Source organism: Branchiostoma belcheri, unplaced genomic scaffold (assembly GCF_001625305.1).
Source record: "Branchiostoma belcheri isolate BF01 breed outbred unplaced genomic scaffold, Haploidv18h27 scaffold111, whole genome shotgun sequence".
Taxonomy (NCBI): Eukaryota; Metazoa; Chordata; class Leptocardii; order Amphioxiformes; family Branchiostomatidae; genus Branchiostoma; species Branchiostoma belcheri.
This window is the reverse complement of record NW_017802503.1, coordinates 449,708-456,041: the sequence shown is the minus strand read 5'-3', so window position 1 is coordinate 456,041 and position 6,334 is coordinate 449,708.

Here is a 6,334-nt window from a genome sequence, read left to right as displayed (position 1 = left end):
GCAGGCAAGCTGGACCCTCTTTGGCCGGCCAACTCCTGTGGCCAATGATGTCCCCCTTAGCCGATTTCTACTATTTATTCAGCCTGCAAAGGAGTCTGGTGGAGACTAAAAAAATGGAAAGAAAAGCAAGAATTGTTTGAAATGATCAATATCGGAGTGCGGACAATTTACTGCCAAAAGTTGACTTCATGACCAATTTAACACGTACCACAGATGATCAGGGAATGTGGAAGGATTAAGAAATACCTTATTTTGCCTCCATGTACCAGGCGATGTGTCAAGTCTTCCCCGCTATAGGAAATATCCCAACTGGCGGGTGTGCACACTGTGTTTGTCTTTATGAACAGTTAGTATGAGACTAATCTAAAATCACATGAAACATTACACACCCACACCACCTAAATAGACCAATCTGGAGCTGTATAAGAAAACTGAAGGACATTAAGTATGATTATTCTTATTGCATACACGTAAGCATACAATAACACATTATCATGCATCATGCAAATTTTGGAGTCAAACATTTTGTTTGTTGATATGTTTGCTTGGTTGGTTTGTTTATATTATATTTCTAAGGCAAAACTGAACTTGGTGGATATAACAAAATCTTCATAGAACAAGAACAAAGGGAAACACAGCGCTGTTCTCATGATATCCCTCTGATAAAGAAGGACCCCTTCTCTTTTCGATAAGTGCAGTGGGTTCTTTAACGTGCGTGGGGTGTGGCTCTCCCAATAACGGGACCTCCATTTAACGTCCTATCCGAGGGACGTCCCTAACCGAAGCTAGGTATTCATTTCCACCAGCGTGAAGAGAGGATGGTCGGGTAAAGTGCCTTTCCCAAGGGCACAAGATCGTGACATGTAGGATTTGGTCCTGAGCAGAGCCGAACACGCTACCGATTACGCCACACGACCCCAATACTTTCATCTGTACCAGACGAGTTTGATTTGATTGAGTTTCTTTTGTTACTCAAACCCGTTTGATCAACTATAAAGACCAGTCCGGCTGTTTACTAAATTTCAGTTGTTGCCTATATAACGACCTGCATATAACACGTCTTGTTTTGCCAAGGACGTTGGATCCATTTTCTAACCTCCTTGGCCTTTCTATTTTTCCATGAAGCTAGTGCATGTGATTAGCTACATGTGATTTATAAGATTTGTTTTTAAACTCTGGACAACTGATTATCATTAAAGAATGTAAAACATGGAAAGACTGACAAAAAGTTGGTTTGACATACACTCGTTTTACAATTGTTTTGATAAGGAATCTACTTCATGAATGTTCAACGAATTCGGCGCTAATTTTACTGTGACTGTTACACAAGATTGTACACATTATGTGTTGTTGTCAGCTATATTTTATGTATTGTGTAATGTTGTCCGGTATATTTTTCATCGTGTGTAAAACCTTTTTTTATTTTCTCTGAACAAATTTTGAAATATACACTGAGGACGTTAAGAACGTCGCATTGCCACGGTGTCAGATTGATATAAACCATGTAACCTGCGCGGCCTGTTCTTTGAGGTAGCGTAGGCGTAGACTAGTCAGCACCATGAAGGCATTAGTGGAGGGTTGATTTGCAAGCCAGGTTGTTTACACAGCTAGGTGACCTTTTACAACTGGTAACTCGAAGGACACACTATAGTTAACGTCCTTGGTAACCCAAAGCTGCTTTATACAAATTTGTATTTGTATATTTATCGAAATATGATAATCACTGTGTATGATATAACCTATGGCAACTTGTACAACAATTTTGGAAAATAATCTCCTCCACGAAAGACCCCCTTCATGTTTTGCAACCTTTAACCCTTATATCCCAAATTTCTCGCCCTTTGGACACAACATACTGCAGTACGTCAATTATAACATACTGCAGCATTTTCAGGCTGTAGGATTCGGGAGCTATAATAGGTTTATTAGTAACCAGGCTAATTAGTATTCGTTTTCCAATATTTTTTTCGCAATGTACAGCATATATTTGTTCATTTTGTTCTTTGTGAGATTTACAATATGGTAACATTTTTGTTTGGGGGAGGGGAGCTTGATGTTACATCGTTCTCTTACATGTTTTCGTGTGGCAGCAAAGTGTAACTCATGTTTTAAAACGTCAATAGAAATGTACGCTCATGACAACGCTATAAGAATGTGGGTGCACTAGGGCAATTTTATGTTATGTGGCTCAACAAAGAGAAAAAGTAGAATTGTATGTTCATATAGACGACAATACAAAAAGGAAACAACACTCCATTTCCATTAATTGTCTATTCATTGCCTTTGCTACGCAAAACGATACATATTGAAAAGCAGAAAAAGTTTATATTCAGAAAATTCCCAATAATGCAAAAGTTACACATCATATACATATCAATCGGCATGACATTGATATTACAGTCCAGTATGGTTACATTTGCTTAGTTTTGGTTATCATTTAACACTTCTGTACAGTAGTGTAATGTTTTGCCCATTCTTAACCATTGTCACAATCAGCAACGATTTTACATTGTAATAGTTGATGACATTTATCTTTTCTTGATACAATCGTGACATATATAGAAATATAATTTCATTTTTGTAAAGCTAGCGTATAACATTGCTGTAAATTTGGAGAAATTTTAACAAAGTGACTCTGATACAGACGTACCCATGAATTGAATATTAAGTTTTTGTGGACAGTGATGGTATGTAATTTGTTTATTTTACAGCATATATTTACCCCTACATGTGAAGTATCGTAGAAAAATCCTTCAGAACGATTGATGCATCTACGGTGCAATTCAATATGGCCCCTCATTGTGATGCTTTTCAAAAGCCATTGCCATGGTGTCTCATCAAATACAGAACATAGCATTTTCCAACACGAACTAATAAAGTACGTTTTTGTCTTTCTACATTTCATACTACATGTTATGCACTAATACAACGTGAAAGTAAAGTAAGTACTAATTGAAATAATCCTTCTCAATAGATGAATACAGCCATTCCTTCCTCCCAACTACAGTATGTGACATCAGAACTTGATAATATAATAATTGTTGAGACAATGTCATTAACATTTACTTGCTTGCTACATAAAACAACCATAGCAGTGACAGCTATTTTAGATGACATAAGATGAGTGTGTAACCCGGTTTAGTTAGCACAGAAAACTACTTCCATGTACTAGTATGTTATTACTTTCCAAGCGTTAAACATTTTCCACTCAAATCTAAGCACTGTGACTACAAGAATTTCCCTGGTCAAGTTCACGAAATGATTACTGATATGAAGGCACACAGGTCTATTTGAAAGTCTTTTTCAAAATAGTGTGAGATACAAACAGCACAATAGAAAGTGTTTTCAGTTTCGATACTTAAAACATTATTAATGTTTTCTATGTCGTGTGCTAGATGACACACGTTACCTGTAATGTCTATTGCTAAATACGTAAAAGTGCTTTTAACCTGTAGGTATTTCCTCAGGTTTGCTCTAATTTACCAGGAAAATGTGTTTCCCTACTAAAAAAATAACAAAATAAGAACATATGTCATGATTGTCAGAAAAATACAACAAGCAGTGTTGCCCAAGGAAGTGACTTATTAATTATTTGTTATTATCATATAACCGGGCCATGACATCACTAAGGCAAAAGTCGCTAAGTCGAGAAAAAAGGCAGTAAATCCCTTTACTATTTTTTTACAACAACATGAAAAACTCCCTGGAGGCCTGCATGAATAAACAAAGTCAGCCACATGTTGTAGCTTAAGTTGTCATATTTCTGGTTTGTCTCATCAAGAAACTGTATACTAGTATCATTGTATCTTGTATACTTTTGTACATCAATATTTAATTTTTTATACTGTAACAAACTATACAAAATGTGCCTCTTGCCCCTGTCTTCTTTGGAAACTTGAGAATAATTAAATCATTGAACGGATTAATGTAGAAAAAGATACGCATTTAATGATTAGCCAATAGGAATGATGGCTTTCAACTTTTTAAGTATCATCTGACAATGTCGGTGTCAGTTTGAATTGGCTGCAGAATGATAACTTTCATGATACGAATTGGCTCTGTCATAAAATCAAGTTACTGACTCGCTCTTTCCTCGGCGTTCACAGTGACATAACGCCTTGCTCACTCGGCGGTTTGTTCGGTGGCTATAGGTCGCTGACTAAGTGTTATGTCATAATAAACAACCTGAGGTGGGTCATTAACACTTAATTAATTGTTAAAGGCATGTGCTGCAGCTTCTACGACTTACAATGTGGCGTCCACTTTCTTCACTTGTATCTTCCACCAGCTTTGTTTGGATAGACAAGGTGTCATTTTGGACGCTTGCAGATGAACGGATGGGAAAGGTAGCACTGGTCATCATTCCACTGTCCCTTTTTCACATCTGAATTCCCGAAGAACCAGTCGATCATGCCCTTGCCAGTCTGTTGAAGAAAGAACAAAAACAAGGAATTAAGTTTTACATGTCACTTCAAGGTTTCTTCAGGTAGCCACTCCTTGTCCTTCTTCTTTCTTTACCCAGTCAACTTTTCAGCTGTTTACCGGTAACACTTTGACGGATGACATGGCGATTGGAAAAAAAGTGGCCAATACAGACCCAGATGGAGATGAAAAGTCAAGGCCTTATTTTCCGCCATGATTTTAATCCCTGCAATGTGATGAGTTAGTAGTATATTCCTCAATCAGTGACTATTTTCATAGGTAGAAACACGCACCTCCACCTTTTCGATATCCACTGTACGCGAGAACACGAGACTAGGTCACTCCGTGATCAAGATGTGCAGTGGACATCGAAAAGTTGGAGGTGCGTGTTTCTACCTATAAAAATAGTCACTGCTTGAGGAATATACTACTAACTGATAATTCTATGTGACTGATGAACCTCTTCAACGATGCACTGTGATGACATTCATCAGTCACCTGTAGATCTGTTCTCGATTCTCAATGCAAAAAGCGTAGAATGATTGTAAAGGCATCATGGGGTGTGCTCAGCCTGTTATAGTCGCCGACCAAGACTGGTCTACATACTTTATCTCTGATTTGAAATCCCCTACTCGACCACTAGCAGTGATGAACACTGGGGAGTTGCATGGCAGTAGTCACAATAGAAACATACAGATACTATAATACTTAGCTAGTAATCTCAGCAAAGTCGAGCACACACCTCTGAGTACATGCCGACACAGTCCTGCCCCTTGAATGCTGTGAAGAAATGGACTAAATGGCGGTTGTTGTCGTTGGGCTGACCCGGCTCCCAGTTTGTGTAGGTAACCGGTGACCCATCGGTAAACTTCCTGAATCCATCATTGCGATGCAGTCCAAACCAGACGAAAGCTTTACGCCACTCCCCTTTAGGAGCTGTAATTGAAAGAAAGCATTATGCAGCTTATCATGATCATTCAGACATGTTATTCCAATCCAGTTCGTAATGGGGTTTGTTTTCAGGGGAGAATGTACTGATTTTGTTTCATCTTTCACTTTTCTTTTACCTGTCCTGTAGACAATCAACGACCAAAGACTGTAGGCGCTATACACTCCCGAAATGCCGACGTCACGTGTCCTGAATTTTGAGAACAACTTACTGCAGTAGGACAGTCGTCTTTTGTGCTGTTTGTGGGATCTACCTTGAAACATTTTGGTGTGATAAGGAGCTTTGTTGTATTACCCACCGTCAGTGATGATAGTGTTGATGAAGTTGGCCTCGCCACGGCTTGTGATAGACGCCAGATTTGCACCGAGTCGTTCACATCGTTTCTTTGCTTCTTCCCATTCAGCTTTTCCTTTCATCAACTTGTAGCAATGGTTCTTATATCCACTCCACCCCACACGACATGTTTTGGCTGTAATATAAACGATTACTGTATTTGAATTTTTAAAAACTCAGTTTAAGTAGTTTAAAACCTGCTCTTGGAAGAATCTCTGTCCAATCGCTAAATTGCATTATGTTTCCAGCACATTAGATTGAAGCTCACCTTGCTGACAGTTCTGTCCAGTCCATCCGCGGTTGCAGGCACATTTGTATCCGCCATCTTTGTTCACACATCGTCCATGTTTGCACGGGTTCCTGGTACATTCATTCAGGTCTGGGTCAAAACAGGAAAATCAAGTTATTGTGCTAAACCAGCAACAAATTGACAAGTATTTGTAGTATTTCAACTTTACTTCCAAATGACTGACGGTCGAACAATGACCTTCCGAAATGCAGAAACAAATGCCAGACACATTCCATTCAAACTTAGAATGCCATAAAAATAACCTTGCTGACAGTTCTGTCCAGTCCATCCAGGGTTGCAGGTACATTTGTATCCGCCATCTTTGTTCACACAGCGTCCAT